Consider the following 16,076-nt stretch of genomic DNA (forward strand, 5'->3'; position numbering starts at 1 on the left):
TCTCTTACTTATGTGGCAGCACTTCAGTGTAGTAATACTCTATTGCAAGTAAAAGTCCTGCAGTCAATTTTTTACTGAAACACATTTGCTTTAAAACTTAATTAAATTACCAAGAGTAAATGTACTCATTATGCAGAATGGCTGTTTTAGAATCATGTTCTGAAAGGGGTGTTACGTACAGTTATTGATGAATTAAAGGGACAGTTCACCCCAAAATCAAAATATATATTTTACCTGTAGTGCTATTTATCAGTCTAGATTGTTTTGGTGTGAGTTGCCGAGTGTTGGAGATATCGGCCGTAGAGATGTCTGACTTCTCTCCTAAATAATGGAACTAGATGGCACTCAGCTTGTGGTGCTCAAAGTGCCAGAAAAAAAGTTGTTGTTTTTTTTAAATGAAAAAATAAACAACATTGCCTCTTATCAAGCATGAGCCTCTCATCCATGAGTAGATGCATGCTTCCTTTGGCGTGGTTATACAGTTGGCGGATGTAGTTTGGTGTAAAGAAAATAGTTCCTACATGAAACTGCTCACAACAAAGTCTGTGGATTATCTTGAGTAACTGGGTCATGATTTCTGTTAAGAGACATTGCTGTTGAGTTTGTATTTTTTGGTGCTTTGAGCACCACAAGCCCCAGTCTAGTTCCATTATATTTCAGAGAGGGCAGACATCTGTGTGGCTTCAGGATTGATGTTGATTTCTTTTAATAACCTTTAAGTCTTAACATGGTTTAGCACCGAGTTGTATAGCTGAGCTTCTGACTCTGCATGCTCCAAGTCATGACCTGAGATCCTCAAGCCTACCCTCCCTAGTTGTCGCCAGGTCAGGGCTGGTACCAGAGGTGCTCAGGCTTTTGCCATCAGGACCCCGAGGCTCTGGAATTCTCTGCCTGAGGAGGTTTGGTTTGCCAGCCTCATCCATTTTAAATCATTGCTTAAAACATATTTTTATAGAAAAGCTTTTCCTTTTAATGCCTGATTTGTAACATTTGTGTTTTATTTTCTTTTGTTCTGTTTTGCCTCTGTGCACAATATTTTCCTTAACTCTCAACATTGTTTTAATCGTTGTAACTGTATTCTTTTATTGTTTTATTTTTATGCATGTTGTGAAGTACCTTGTAACCTTGTTTTGACAAGTGATATATATATATATATATATATATACATATATAATTATTATTAATATTATAAAAAAAGAACTGCAGATAAGAGGAAAATATGTATTTATTTATTTATTTGATTTATGTTTTGTATTTATAGTCTGAATCTGCACATTAATTCCAGCTGTTAAATAAATGTAGTGGAGTAAAAATATGGGTAACATAAAATGAAAATTGGCAAAGCAGCTTTATTTGTATAGCACATTTCATACACCAGGGTAATTCAGAGTGCTTTACAGAGCAGTAAAACATCACACATAATGAAGGATACAGATTTACAATAAAAGAATAAAGAGAAAAATATATATAAAAGGTTTAATTTATTCTAAATGATTTACAATTTTAAAAAAAATCCCCATTAAAAACAGAATTAAAATATATAAAATAAATATAAAAGTATAAATAAAATATATGTTATAAATAAATATAAAATAGTCAAGTAAAGTACTTCAAAATCGTACATAAGTATAGTAAATGTACTTAATTGCATTCCTGCCCTGTACACTGGGCCAGTGAGGCTGATGCAGATGTGCAACTGCAGTAACAACACCACGGTCAGCAGGGGGCGTTAGAGATCTGTACTGGAGCCTGAAAACGGTTCAGATTGAGGACGCTTTGAGTCCTCCCTTTTTCTACTCGCATGCAACCATCCTCCTCTCAGCCGGTCCGCTCCTCTGTCGCCTCTCACATTATCGTCTCTTTATATTTTCCTTACTGAGCCGGTTCTCCTCCTGGGTGTGTGTGATCCTCACCTCCCCTGCTGCTCCCTGATCAGCTGCACCGGACACACGGTTCTCTCCAGCTGTGTGTGGCTCTCCAGTCCCGCAGGCAGGGTCGGCCATGTTGTTATGTGGGGGTTGATGTAAGTTTAGTAGTAGGAAGTAGGGAGCTACAAAGAGCTGGGACACTTTAGGGATCTGACTTTTTTTTTTTTGTCTTGTAATGCTGCAGCTGGATTAATCCTGTGTGATGACAATGACAGTGTCCTCCATCCTCACACCCTGTGCCTCTGCTGTGCTTTAACTTCAGCTGCAAATCTCACCACAGTTGCTCTGCTGGATGGATGAAGTGAGGATGAAGGCGGTTCGGTCCCGGTTGGAATAACTCGGATTGGTTTTTTTTTTACTCGTCCCGGATCTGACTGAGGAGAGGAAGAGGGGAGAAAGGAGAATACACAAGAAGAAGAAGGCTGATTTGTGAAGGTAAAAAAAAAATCCTAAATTAAAGTGGTCTTTGTGAGCAGGGTTAAAAAAAGGATGGGCCGAAACGCAGCTGCTCGCCTGTCTGACCTGTCATCAACAAAGGAATGAAACTGTCTTATGATGATACACACATATACCTGACTGTGGGGTGTAGCATGGAGTGTAATTCTCCAGGAGCTATGTGTTCATCAGCAGATCATTTTTAAACGGGTGAAAATCTCAGTGAGGATCTGCATGTGCTTTGAGTCCCACAGGAGTGTCAGTGCAACCACACCAGACAGCAGATAGATACTTTAAAGTAGGACAAGGTCACCACACCACATATATTTCACTATATAATAACATCTGTAATGATATTTACAATGGTAGTAAAACAAAAAACTCCTCCTGCTACATCTGCTCTGACCTCTGTCTCCCACTTCTTGTCTTAATTTAAAGTCATGTTGGCCCCAGACAAAAGAAGCAAAAGTGCCACCTCATCATTTCAGATATTAACCCAATCTTTGACTCATGCTGAGTCAGATTAATGTTAAATCAATAGCAGGTTAAGGAGAAGAAAGAGGAGGAGGAGGAGGAAGAGGAGGTTCAGGCTCTTTCAGTGATGCTCTCAGTCTGATTTCAAACTTCCTGATCGAACAGCTGAGTCACAGTTTCTCTCTGTGGCTTCCCCAGTTTGTGCTGTTGCTTTATTCTTCTCCTACTTTTTCTCCACTTTGGCTTTGAGGCCAGGGGCTGGGGAAGTGTCCTCATTACCCGCACAGTGTGTGACACTCAAATTAAAGCGACTGTCACGCTCGAGGTGAGTCGGGAACATGTCATGTAAAGGATCCAGCTCATCCTGAACAGCTCAGCAGAACTGGGACTGAATTAATGCTAGTGTGGATCCATATAAGGGCTGGTGGACATGGAGGGGAGAATGCTGTGATTTGTAAGATAAAATGTTATTAATATGTGGCGCCGTCACTCTGTACACACTACACAGTGAGTGGACAGTGTCTTTGTTGGCCCAGAGTTCTGTATGAGCTCATGCTCAAGAAGGTTAGAATTCCTGTTCAAAGTCTCATCTCTGGAAAGCAAGTTTTATATAAACCCTCATCCCACAGAGCATGGGTGGATTATGAGACAATGGGCCCCTGGGCACAGAAGTGCAAAGGACCACCACCACCTCTCCTTCATAGGTGCAAGACAAGCAGACTTGGTGGTTGTTTTGCACCTCTTTGTAGTCGTCTGCATCGTAATGTATCCTTTTGTGGTTTTGTGTCTCTTTGTAGTCATGTTGTGTCTCGTTCTGTTGTTTTTTGCATCTCTCTGTGGTTGTGTTGTGTCTCTTTGTAGTCATTTTTTGTCTGTTTCTAGTCCTTCTGGGTCTTCTTATGGTTGTTTTGTGTCTCCTTGTAGTCTCTTTGTGTCTCTTTGTGGTTTTGTTGTGTCTCTTTGTAGTCATTTTTGTCTCTTTGTGGTTGTGTTGTGTCTCTTTGTAGTCATTTTGTGTGTCTATCCAGTTATTTGTGTCTCTGTAATGATTTTGTGTCTCTTTGCAGTTGTGTTGTGTCTCTTTGTAGTCATTTTATGTCTCTTTCTAGCCTTTTGTGTCTCCTTGTTGTTTGTTTGTGTCTCTTTGTAGTCATGTTGTGTGTCTGTCCAGTTATTTGTGTCTCTGTAATGATTTTGTGTCTCCTTGTGGTTGTGTTATGTCTTGCTGTGGTTGTTTTGCATCTCCTTGTAGTCTTTTTGTCTCCTTGCTGTTGTTATGTGTCTACTTATAGTCTCTTTGTGTTTGTGTTGTTATTGTGTTGTGTCTCTTAGTGGTTGTGTTGTGTCTCCTTGTAGTCTTTTTGTGTCTCTTCATGGTTGTATTGTCTCTCTTTCTAGTCATTTTGTGTCTCCTTGTTGTTTTTTTGTGTCTCCCTGTGGTTGTGTTGAGTCTCATCTGGGTCTGCACATGTTAATTTCAGAGACATGTTGTAAGTGAAGGCCAGGGGGGCCCTTGATACATACCTTGATACATTGGGGCCTGTCCCTGGTAGGCCCGCTCAGTGATCCCTACTACCAACTGGGGTCCCCACAGACCCCAGAGGTATACTTTTTTCATATCTTGCAGGTGTTTATTCTTTCTTTCTAATTCAATCAATTTGTTCGTAATGACTTCATTTCATTTTGACTAGTGATTTTTCAAGGCACAAAGATATTGAGGTCCTGGGGGCCCACTTTAAAGCACCAATTTCCACCTTTGCAGTTTCAATAGCTGGTTAGTTTTGGAGGTGGTGGTTGTTTCTAACAGTGATTCATTTTTGGGTCCCAGAGACCCCAGTTGGTAGTCTATGTAGGGTTAAATGTCACAGCTCAACTCAGCATATTACGATTCAACAAATTGGGATCTAACTTTTTCCCTCCCGATACAAATTCTCAAAACTTGTCTAATGATCAGCGGCAGTCCTCTACTGTTATGTTTAAATCACCAATTTAAAATCAGTAGACCTCACCGCCTGGGACGCTTTTAAATCATTTTTATTTAATGTAACATGAAGCAGAGATTGCTGAGTGGATGCGACAGATAGTGGAAACACTTACTTTTAAAATGACATTGACAAAAAATGATTATGTAAATTGCAGATGTGTGAACTGCTTAATAAGGTCAGTATCAAGCTGAATCCAATCCGGTGTGTGGGACCGGTGCAAAGCTACGATGCTGTTTAATCTGTATGTAGCAGCTGATTTTGTTAATCACAAATTGAGATTTCTTTTTTAGCTTTAGGAAGAAGAGTTGCAAGTTAAATAAATTAATATTTGTAAATTCCTAACAGGAGAGACTTTGAGCAAGGCAGCAGCTCTATGAAACACTGGTTTCATTTGCAGTTTTAAAGGTCTGAGTGGACATTTAACAGCCGTATAATCTGAGCTAGCATGCAACTTAATTATATATAAATCTGCATCTGAGATGTGCAAGCATCTCCTTTGTAAATATTGTAAGATATCTCTAAAATTAAGCAGGCAATATTGGGAAAAAGGTAAGCAGAAAAAAGACAGGAACAGGTTCTACTTGTGTGTAGTGTTAAATCCTTTAGGGTGCTGCCCAAGAGCTCACTAAATTAAATTATACTAAGTACTGGGCAGGCACTGAATTTGCTTCGTACATTTTCTAAATTATTTTCTCAGGCAGAGCCCACACTTAAAGAGAGCTCACCCCGTACTTGTATGAGAGACTTGGACTGAAAATCATAGAGACATCTTAAGATGATCGTCTTGTCAGCTGTCAATAATGTGATGGTGGGTTCGGATGTATTTTTCCAGAGAGAACAGCCTGATCCAGACCATCACGCCGCTTTTACTGTCACTCCATTAGATGTTGACAGTTCAAACAGCCGGCCCTGTTATGTGCTGACAAATGGATGATTGTAGACACACTCAGATTCCCAAAATAGCTCACACTCACCCTAGACTCAGGTGCCAGTGTTCAGGTATTCCCATGAGACCTGTTTATTCTAGAGGATGTGTGTGATGTCTGTTCTCTGGCAGCATCGGAAAGCTTCTCTGTGAGGACTTTGTGTACTAATTTGTCAGGTTTAGTTAAATTCCTGAGGATGTTGACTCAAATTTCCAGGACAGTTTTTTACCCAGGACTGAAGTATTGGTGCTAAAGACAGCTGAGGAATTAAGCTGCTATATTTCAAAGTGAAACAGTCGAGTGATCTGAAGTCTCTCCATTCTTTTCCACTGTTTTTAATATTTTCTTTTCTTGTCTTAAATCTGTTGTAAGCGTCAGGATCAGGTTACTTTGCTCGCCACAGAACTCTACACCCAGTCTAGATCTAATTTTAAATCATTTATTGATGTTTCTGTAGACGCTCTGAGGCTTCACATCCGTAGCATCACATGACATCTCTCCAGACCCAGTTTTAACCCTTTGGCATCAGAGGAATGCGATAGATGGTGGCAGGCAGCATCTGTTGCAGATCTGAAGCCCAGTAAAGCCCCAGAGACCCTCCCCGTCTGCAGGCGCAGCGTCAGCTGCTAACAGCTGTCCGACGGGATGCTGGGCAGGGTTTCACTCAGACTGATGGATGGAGGAACTCCACCTTCATCCCCCTCAGCTCTGCTGTCATCGAAATGTCGACTTCATCAGCGTCTAAATATCTTTAACCCCAGAGGAGTGGAGGCTGTAAACGTGAGATACTAAAAGGACCAAACATATTTTAGAACCAGGGTTTAGTTTAGTTATAATGCATAATATGCAAAATTCAGATTTAAAATCTGTTCAGTAGGGAGGGGTGATACACATTTTTAATTTAATATGATACAGATACTTTTTGTTACAATTTTTTCTGCATCTGTTACATAGCGGATACATTAAAACTTAACTTTTGGGTTTTTTTTCAACAACCCTGTGCTTAATGTGGGGTTAGATTTCACCACAAAATCCACTTAGTTATTGTTAGAAAAAGATCCTGTTTTGGATTGAAACAGCCGCTTTTGCTCACACAATCGCAGCAGTAGAGGCCAATGATGTCTCACTAAAAGGCAACTGCTTTTCATGGCATTGTCCCAGCTGGAAACACAGCCATGACTCACTAAAAGACAACCAGTTTCTATGTTTGTTTGTCTCAGACAGTGGCCTGCAGGGAGGTGTCTCACCTAGGTGTCACACCACCCACCATCCCCTCCACACCCAGATGACAGTCAGCTCATATACGTCACTTTAGAAATGTTGATATGATATGATATGATATGATATGATATGATATGATATGATATGATATGCAGTTTATGTGGTTTGCAGACATGTAACAACATCTTCTCCTGGTGACTAGGCTGGTTTCTGACAATTAGGAATGTAAATCAGGATGACTCGGCCCTCCAATAATCCTGCACTGTCAGCTTACTCAGCTAAACTTTGTCTCCGCAGCCTTCTTTAAAATTCTGTACCATGTCCAGCACAAGCACCCAAACTTCTTCATCGCTCCATCAGCGAGTGTGAGAGAGAAAAACACCGAGCTCTCCTCTGTCTTATCAGCATTTTGTGAAGCCTGTGTGGAATTCTCACTCTGTGGTCGGAGTAGAGGGGGAGGAAACCGAAGACAGGTCGCTGATAAGAAAAGCGCAGGTTTAAAGTTATCACAGTAACAGAAGAATATGTAAATGTCAGGCCTTTAAACTATGTTTGTTCCAGGTGAAAACAAGTCACAAGGAACCTCAGCTGTTCATGGAGGGGAACATGTGAAGCCTTCGTAGACTTCAAGTTATACGTATCATTTTTTTATGTTTATTATATATACTTATGGGTTGCTGCCAGACCTTGTGGAATAAATGTGTTTTGGCTGTTGGTATGTTGAAAGCTTTCATATATTACTGCCCTTAAAGTTAACCACAGTAACTACAGTTCAGATTAAAATTGAGTTATGACTGAAATGAAACCTTTGGATATCTGTTCCATCTTGTGACAAAATCTTGTTCTGTTCAGGAGAAAACAGGGTGTAAAAATTGCAGTATCAACAATGCAACCATAACCCAAGGCAAACCACAGAAAATGGAGTTGCTGCACTCCACCTCATCTCGGAGATCTGGGATTCTATCTTGTATCACATTTTGCTAGACAGTCAAAAAACCTTCAAAGTCATTCCCTCAGCTTTAGTGCTAATGTCTTTACTGCTGTTAGCTTTTGTAGAGCAAAATACATAACAGCTGGTGAGTTGTATAAAATTTTGTTGGCAGTAAGTGAATCTGCAATGATAATTATTATCATAACCAAAGTTGTATTCTTTATTTAAGCAAAAGTGCCAAATATTTCCTGTTTCCAGCTTCTGAACAGTGAGATTTTTACACTTTTCTTTGTTATAAATAATAGTAAACTAAACATCTTTGCATTTAGGGCTGGCAGTCGGACAAAGTAAGATATTGGCAGATGCTATATGCATCCAGGCGTCTGTATCCAACAATGCTACCTAGGTGTGTTTTCCTAGGCATCCTAGCAACGTGAATAATGGCGGTCTATTCGGCTATTCTGCTCAAGTTCGTGCGCACATTGTACATTCAGCAGCTTTATACAACTGAAAATAGTAAGTCAGGTAAGTCTAAAGATGATAAACCAACAGTGACTCAAACCTCTGTTCTTTATACTACATCAGCTGACATTCTGGCAGTACATCTGAGGGGTTTTTTCCCGTAAATTTACCACTGTAATCTCAAAGAATATCCAAGATTGGTTAGTACTAGCTCTAACCATGACCTCTGCCCGAATCCTAACCGCCCACGACCTCGATGTGTCACTAGACAAATACGACTTAATCATAGCACATAGACTGAGATTTTGGAAATTGCTTAAGGTTAGTGCAGCTACACTGTGAGACTTGGATCTAATAAACTTGGGTACGACATCAGGCTTGATTTATACAGACTGTACGATCACACGCGCCTACTGAATCTCAGGCTACGACGTATGATGCAATGGCTTCCCATACTGAGTGCGCAAGGATGCTGCACAGGTTATTACCTCTCCAACTGTGAAGCACAACATAGAGAGTCACATTACCTATAACGTTCAATAACCTAAAGTTTTGTGGGCAACTCTGCCATTATTTCCATCCATGCTTCGTCCTTCTTCAGGCGATCATGGAACAAGCTGGAGGACACATCATATAGGCAAGGCTTCTGCTGCCACAACTCAAGAAGGTTTTCCGCTTTGCTGGAATCCCACGCATTTCTTTTTAGCATGTTTTGCCTCCATGGTGAGCTGCTCTCTGTTTGTTTAGGTTTAGCTCCGGTGCGTCATTTCATGCTGCATTTCTATTGGCATGGATAGTAGACGTAGGTCATAACAGCAGTCACACAGTGAGATGGTGATCCTAAATTTTTGACACTGTCAGAATTTTATTCCAAGCTGTCTTTGATCACAAGACCTTGACAACAGCCATCTTTGAACCCCTCTCACTGTGCAATGTAGGACCACTGTTTTAGAGCCACGACCAAAGATATCAGCATGTTTCTTTCATTTTGGTCATCTATCATCTGGGACAGCCCAAAAATCACAGTGTATACCAGGCTTAAGATATCTGCAGATGTCACATTCGACTTTGGGAAGTTGTAACAGGCGTTTTCCTACAATCTTCTGACATTTTAAAACAATTAATTGCACTTAAATTCACTGCCATAGCTTGCTCCATAACCAAAGCTTTGACCCTGAGCTGCTCTGTGTTGGTGTTTACCCTCCAGCTACCCGCAGTTATCATGTTTCAAGCTGGAGTATCTGCCCTGATGAAGTGTCCTTGAGCAAGACAGAGTCCTCACCAGATAGCACTTCTACAGAATATTAAACAAAGATAGTGTCTAGTGTGTGGCGCTACAAACTGTGGAGGGAGATGGGAAGTTTAAGGTTTTTATAGCAAACAAACTGAGGTGATAGAAAGAAACTCAAAGAGGAGGCTTCTTCTGGTATTGAATAAAAGAATGCACATATTTATTATTCAGATTTCAGTCATGTTGGCTGAAGAGAGACATTTTAGCCTTCAGCGGATCATCTCAAACAGTCTGTACCAAATCACAGTGCTTTGATTTAAGCTGAGTGAAAAGTCAAGCTCACTTTGTTGTTACCTTCTGTCTCTATCTGTCAGAACTATAATAGCAACACGCCTCTCCACGAGAGGAAGGAGCCTCTGTACATGTTTGTATTTTGTGATGACATGTAAACTTCCTCATTTCAACTCTTCACCTTTCTCTCCCATTGTTTCTGTGTGGCTCTGAACGGTGCAACCGGGAGTCTTCTCTCGTGTTTGCATGCGATGTGCTGTTGTAGGTCATGTTATCATCCTGGGGGCAGTGGGATGTTGTCAGCAATGAGAAGAAGTTGCTATAATTAGCAGCAAGGCAGATTTTCCCTGTGGTTTCATGGCTCTGCTGTTCAGGAATGAGCTTGTGTTTGAGGGAATAGACTTGGACGTAAAAGTCAGTGAGGTTTGGCGTTTAGGATCCAGTCTGGCTGCACAGTTTTGGACTTACATTATTTATAAGATGAGGTGTGATCTTTATTTTCTGTGATCTTTTTTCCAGGCACATTTCATTATGGCTTTTTGGTCTTTGCAACATTAAAGGGACATTTCACCCCCTTAATCAAATACATAGATTTTTCCTCTTTCCTCTCATCCACTTTCCAGGTGAGGCACAGTTCATCTCAAACGAGCCTGTGCGTTCTGCGCCACTTGAGAGGAAATAACTCTTCATGCTAGCAGGCGGTGGTAGTCTGTATTCGTCACTCAAAGAGGGAAACCAGACAAGGCCGATTAACTTAATGATTTTTACCACGCTCTAGCAAACAATAACACAAACAAATGTGAATTGTTTCTGCTAAAAAGCTCAGTGGCTAAAAAAAAATCTTACCTAATATAACAACTTACGTCCTCGTGACTTTAGTCATTTGTTTGCTTTTCTCCCTTCTGTCTCTCTTCTCGTGTGCTAAGCTGAACTGCCAATCAGAGTGATTGTATCCACCAATGGGCTCAGATGCCAATTCAACATGCTGAATCAACCAAAAAACAGTCAACAAGGGTCGACAAGGGCCAACAGTGGAGAACCCATTGCAAAAACTAGGGCAACAGACGCTCACCAACAGCCGGACATTGACCGACAGCCAACAGTCAGCTTGGTGTTTCAGGACCCTTATATTGGACAGAAGGCAGACATCCCTAAGATTGATATCTCCAACTCACACCAAAACAATCTAGATTGATATAAAGCACTACAGGTATGAGGCAAAATATGTATTTAGGGGTGAACTGTCCCTTTAAATGCCAACCAGGTTACATCATTTTTTACCTTATCCAGGGTCGCTGCATTTTCACTTTGGTGTTGCAGTGTGAAGTGAGGACGGTGCCCGCGGTGTCATTATGTGGTGGCTGGCTGGTTTGAACAACATGGCACTGATAGAGGGTTGTCTGAGCTGATTCAGAGGCTCCCGCTCTACATCGTATCATCACAGCTGAGAGTCCGTAAGAGCCCTCCAACAGAGATCCCTCTCAGCGCTGACACACATCTCGCTGTTGAAAATATTGAAGGTCACCGCAGGCCAAAATGAGCGTGTGTAGGTTGATTCTGGGGTCAGCGCTGTTTCAGCTGCGGGGCCTGGTGGTTCACTGTTTTGTTTTCTGTTATTATCCTCTTAGGGTAAATCCTCCATCCTCATAATCCTCCTAGTAGTTCAAGCTGGTAGAGTTGGCACTGTCTGCCTGGTTGCCCCCTCCCTCATCCAACCAACCTGCTGTTCCTCCTCTCTGTTTCTAAATCATTGTCTTTATGCCCACACAGCCACTAATGGGGATTTATCCGAGTTATTCTGTTGCTTTGCAGAGCTCCACGTGTATATTGTGTCTTTATGAGCAGAAAAGGCAACAATTCACCGTGTTTTAAAGACATCTTTCCAGAGGAATTCATTTCATGTGTACAGTGAGTGCAGCTTTAGTTCAGCTCTTAGTAAAGATGGTGGACCATATATCATATGACTGGGGAACATGTGTGTATGTACACACCCTGTCTGCTGACAGCTCAAGGCGCTCTTCTCTCCAGTGGGAATTCTGTGTTCTTTTTAACGCTGATTAAACCCAAAAATGTAAAGTGAAAATGCATCTTAAACAAGCAAAAAAATACAAACATTTTTCAAAATCTCACTGTATAAGTCGATATAACACATGATTTAAACAATGGCTGATCTATTGCTATTAGTTTCTATAACATTTATTTAAGGAATACTTCACGCACAAAATGACCATTTGCACATCAAACTGATGTACATGTTGATTTCATGAAGAAAACTGTTTTTCTTGCATGCCTACATGGTGAACGAAGAATCCAAAAACTGAGAAAATTCTTGATGAATTGAAGTCATAGGGGGCCGCATTTAACATCAACAAAACTCTATCAAAACATCTGATTACAAACTCTCACAGAGCTCGTAAAGCATAATCCAAGGCTCATTTATCCAGTCGTATGCTCAGTACTTCCCATACACATGCGTTACTTGGAAAACCCTAAACACTTCTGCATAAACAGTCCCATGCCCCTACGAGTAGTGTGCTTGGGCAAGCCCTCTGCTTAATGAAATGCACGAGCAGAGTTTAAAGGCATGTACTTGGCCAGGCTTATTACTCCTATGCTTATGTGTTATAAATAATAGGTTTGGTTGCGATAATGCATGCACTCAAAGTGTTCTGCTTTTAATAATAAAAAGACAACAGCTTGTGACCTTTGAGGCTGTTTGATTTGAGCGAAATGCTAACATCAGTATGCTAACATGCTGACATTTAGCAGATAATGTGCCACGTTCCATTTACCTTGGGAGTTGGATGCCAAAACTGGAAATGACGTCAAACACAAGTTGATCGTGTTCCAGTAATAAAAGTCGTAAAAACATAATTTCACAGTGGGCGTGGCTCTAACCAGGTTGGAATAGTAAGGCATTATGATATATTTTGCTCATACAACACTGTAGCAACATGTCCACAGATCCAACAGAAGTATGTATCACTACAGCTTTCACTTCTATAGACGCTCGGAGAAGCCATCTTGGATTTTGAGGTTTGGCTTGATGAGGTTCTATAGACCAGAGCGGCACGTCCCTTGACGTCATGGCCCCGCCCCCTTATGGGGGATAGAAAAGCGATTACCCCAAAAAATGATTTGGGCCTACGTGTGTTTAGCGGAGAGTTTCGAGAATGTAGCATCAATTCATTTCTGTTTTTTCACCAACTTTAGTATTGTAGTAATGTCTAGTAATTATTTCGACACTCTGCTTGAACCTGAGCGGTCCTGTTTCCTGAATAAATTAAGGTTGGTCGGTCTGCCGGTGTTTTGGATTTACTCGCGACTATGTTAACTGGCGACCTTCAGCCGAATACATCTGTGGTTGTCATAGTGACAACAGCTGTTTTCAACCAGGAAGAGAACACGTAGCTGTCCTCGCGAAGGCCTCTTTATTCATTTTTTCAGAAGAATATCAAAACATAGCCAACGTGCTCTGTCTGTGGACTCTTGTTGGAGGAACCCAGTCACGGACCGACACTCAGTCGCGGTTTGAATCGCGCTTGTTATGACGGAATGTTGAAAACAGGAAGAGGCCAAGTTGCTTTTCCTGTAAATTTAACTCCTGTCTCTCATAAATTTTCTAAATAGGCCTACACAGTTTCGTCTCTGGTGCCTGTCTAAATAAACGTGCCATATTAAAGAACCGTGCAGCCCTGTGAAACGTAAAAAAGAATATTTTCACGGGATTCGAACCCGCTCCACCATGGGAAAATAAATAATAGGCACACAATAAACGTGGTGCGCCACTATTACAACACCACTCCACAGACAGCTAAAATAAAAATCTGACAACATATAGCCAGCTATGTCTTCAAATTGGGAGGCAGCCAGATCAACTTGTGACCACACTGTCCATGCACTGAGGAACATTTTACAATCTCACTGCTTTCCAATACAAAAAGCAGCGGTTTAAACCCACTTAATTCATAAACCGAACGTTTATTGTTGTGCTACAGGTCGATAAAGCCAATATTCATTTCCCCCAGACTTTCCCTCAGCGGGGGGCATGGCCTCGGCGCTTGGCAGTTGATGATGCGATGTCGCTGTGGTGTATTGATATTCCGAGTCAGAAATATGACTTCAGGGGGCATTACAGTTGAAAATTTGAACTGGAAAGATTCGACTTCCTAGTTCAAATGGAACGCACCAATATTAAACAGGTTCACCATCTTTGTTTAACATGCTAACATTTACCAATTAGCATAAAACCCAAGTTCTGCAGTTATTCTGTTATAAACCAAAGTAACAGAAAACAACCTAAGTGCTGTATCTTAGGCAACTGGACTTGCTTGGGTTCTTGAAGACATTTCACCTCTTATCCAAGAGGCTTCTTCAATTTTAACTGACTTATAGGACTGAAGAAGCCTCTTGGATGAGGTGAAACGTCTTCGAGAAACTTAAGCAAGTCCAGTTGCCTATGATACAGCAATTACGATTACCATGACCTGGATGACTGAGAACCTTCACTAACCAAAGACAGATTCAAATTGTGACTAAAACTTCGTCTTAGTGCTAGCTGTGCCACTGCTGGACAAAGATCTGGCTGAACCCATAACAATTCCTTGCTAAGGTAAAAAAAAAAACACTCTGGGTTATTTGTATTTTTCTAAACCAATCAGAATGGTGTTGGGTGGCGCTCAGCTCAGGATGCAGTGACGGTGCTCTTACAAAATAGTGTCAGATGAAATTGTAAGGTGAGGAAAATTCCATGTGAAATAGGCGGACGATGACAATCTACATGCTGTGAGTCAGACTAGGGTGTCACCAAAGTCATTAGAATTTATCCTCTAGGAATCTTTAATATCTGTAGAGAATTTCACAGCAATCCATACAATAGTTGAGAAGATACTTCAGTCTGGACCAAAGTCGTGCACAGACCAGCACTGCCGCAGCAATAAACAGCCAAATCCTCTTCTCTAAAGCTTGAGCCAGCATTTTTTCAAACAGTAAATGAGTTAAAGTATTGATTTTCTTACACAATCAGTTGACAGTAGGGAGATGACAGATAATGAAGGGAGAGTTGGGGGATTGCATGCGATGTGAGTAGCGTGCATGGACACTGCAGTTAAGAAAAAACATCATGCGTAATATATCAGGAGGCTTCTTGAACAGTATGAATGTAAATGACAGTTTGCTAATGTGGTGTTTTATTTTGACATCCTTTCTCTTTAAAAGGGTCTATAAGTTCAGCTCAGTATTTATTCATTAATGATCACTGTGGAAGAGTGATGTCACTTTTATGAAACGGCTGATGTCTCATTTTTGGAAGGAAAAAATCATCCTCACTTTAAAGTGCAAATATTCCTGGGACACTGTCCAGTGTTTTATAGCGTGGTTCATTGCTGACCCACCGAGCCAGGCTCTCGTCTCTCTGATGATGAAACACAAGCCCACCATAGTCGACTGAGCCTCTGAGCGAAGCCCTCTGCTTTCCACAACACTGGTTTTGTCTCGAGGTTAAAGGAAAGGTTGGCTCGGAAACTGAAAGTCTATTTTCCATGCCAACATTCTCAGCATATTGGCTCTGGATCTAACATCTGAGATTAGATTTATTGGTCCTTTTGAAGACATTTTTAAGAAATCTGTTTCATTTTGACACGTCTTCAGCGACTGACCACTCGTAAAATGGTTTTGTAGAAAACGGCCAGTGCTCAGCACGAGCTGTAACCTGCAATTTAAACGGATGTATGGTTTTATTTGAGCAAAGTGTTCTGAATCCTAGGAAGGTTTCTGTGGTTTGTCCCCATTTTGTTGATTTCCTTGGCAGTTCAGCTGGAGAACTCGATGAACTCTTGAATGCGCCCCTCCGTCTCCGATGAGGAAAAATCTCTCCCACCTCCCAACATCAAGGCCGCTGTTCCAAAATGAGTGAAAGGTGTATTACTGCACCAGCAGATCGTCTTCTGCTTCACTGATGCATGGTTGTGATCCTGTAATCCTGTCACTCCTGTCACCAGCTGTGCCACAATGCTGCTCGGTAGCACTGTTTGTTTAGTCTGCTTTCATACCCCACATCACTGAATAAAAGCTCCTATTTCACTTCACTCCTCTATTGTTTTGCTGTCTTGTAAAGTGTCAACGCCAATTAACCAAGTCCAACTCCAGGAGCAGCTGTTGTTCTTGGAGAAAGAAAACGTTCTGATCTCCCCA

The 16,076-nt window shown here is 41.2% G+C and overlaps 1 protein-coding gene across 1 annotated transcript in view; it reads left to right on the forward strand.

The window, feature by feature from the left end:
- The first annotated feature begins 1,777 nt into the window (after positions 1 to 1,777).
- The window catches only part of LOC126398000 (tyrosine-protein kinase yes-like), a 33,037-nt gene continuing 18,738 nt past the window's right edge, over positions 1,778 to 16,076 (forward strand). The window contains exon 1 of the mRNA XM_050057162.1: positions 1,778 to 2,363. The gene's annotated coding sequence lies outside the window, so the exon portion shown is untranslated. The remainder of the gene's footprint in view (positions 2,364 to 16,076) is intronic.

The sequence above is a fragment of the Epinephelus moara genome, chromosome 11 (assembly GCF_006386435.1).
Source record: "Epinephelus moara isolate mb chromosome 11, YSFRI_EMoa_1.0, whole genome shotgun sequence".
Lineage (NCBI taxonomy): Eukaryota > Metazoa > Chordata > Actinopteri > Perciformes > Serranidae > Epinephelus > Epinephelus moara.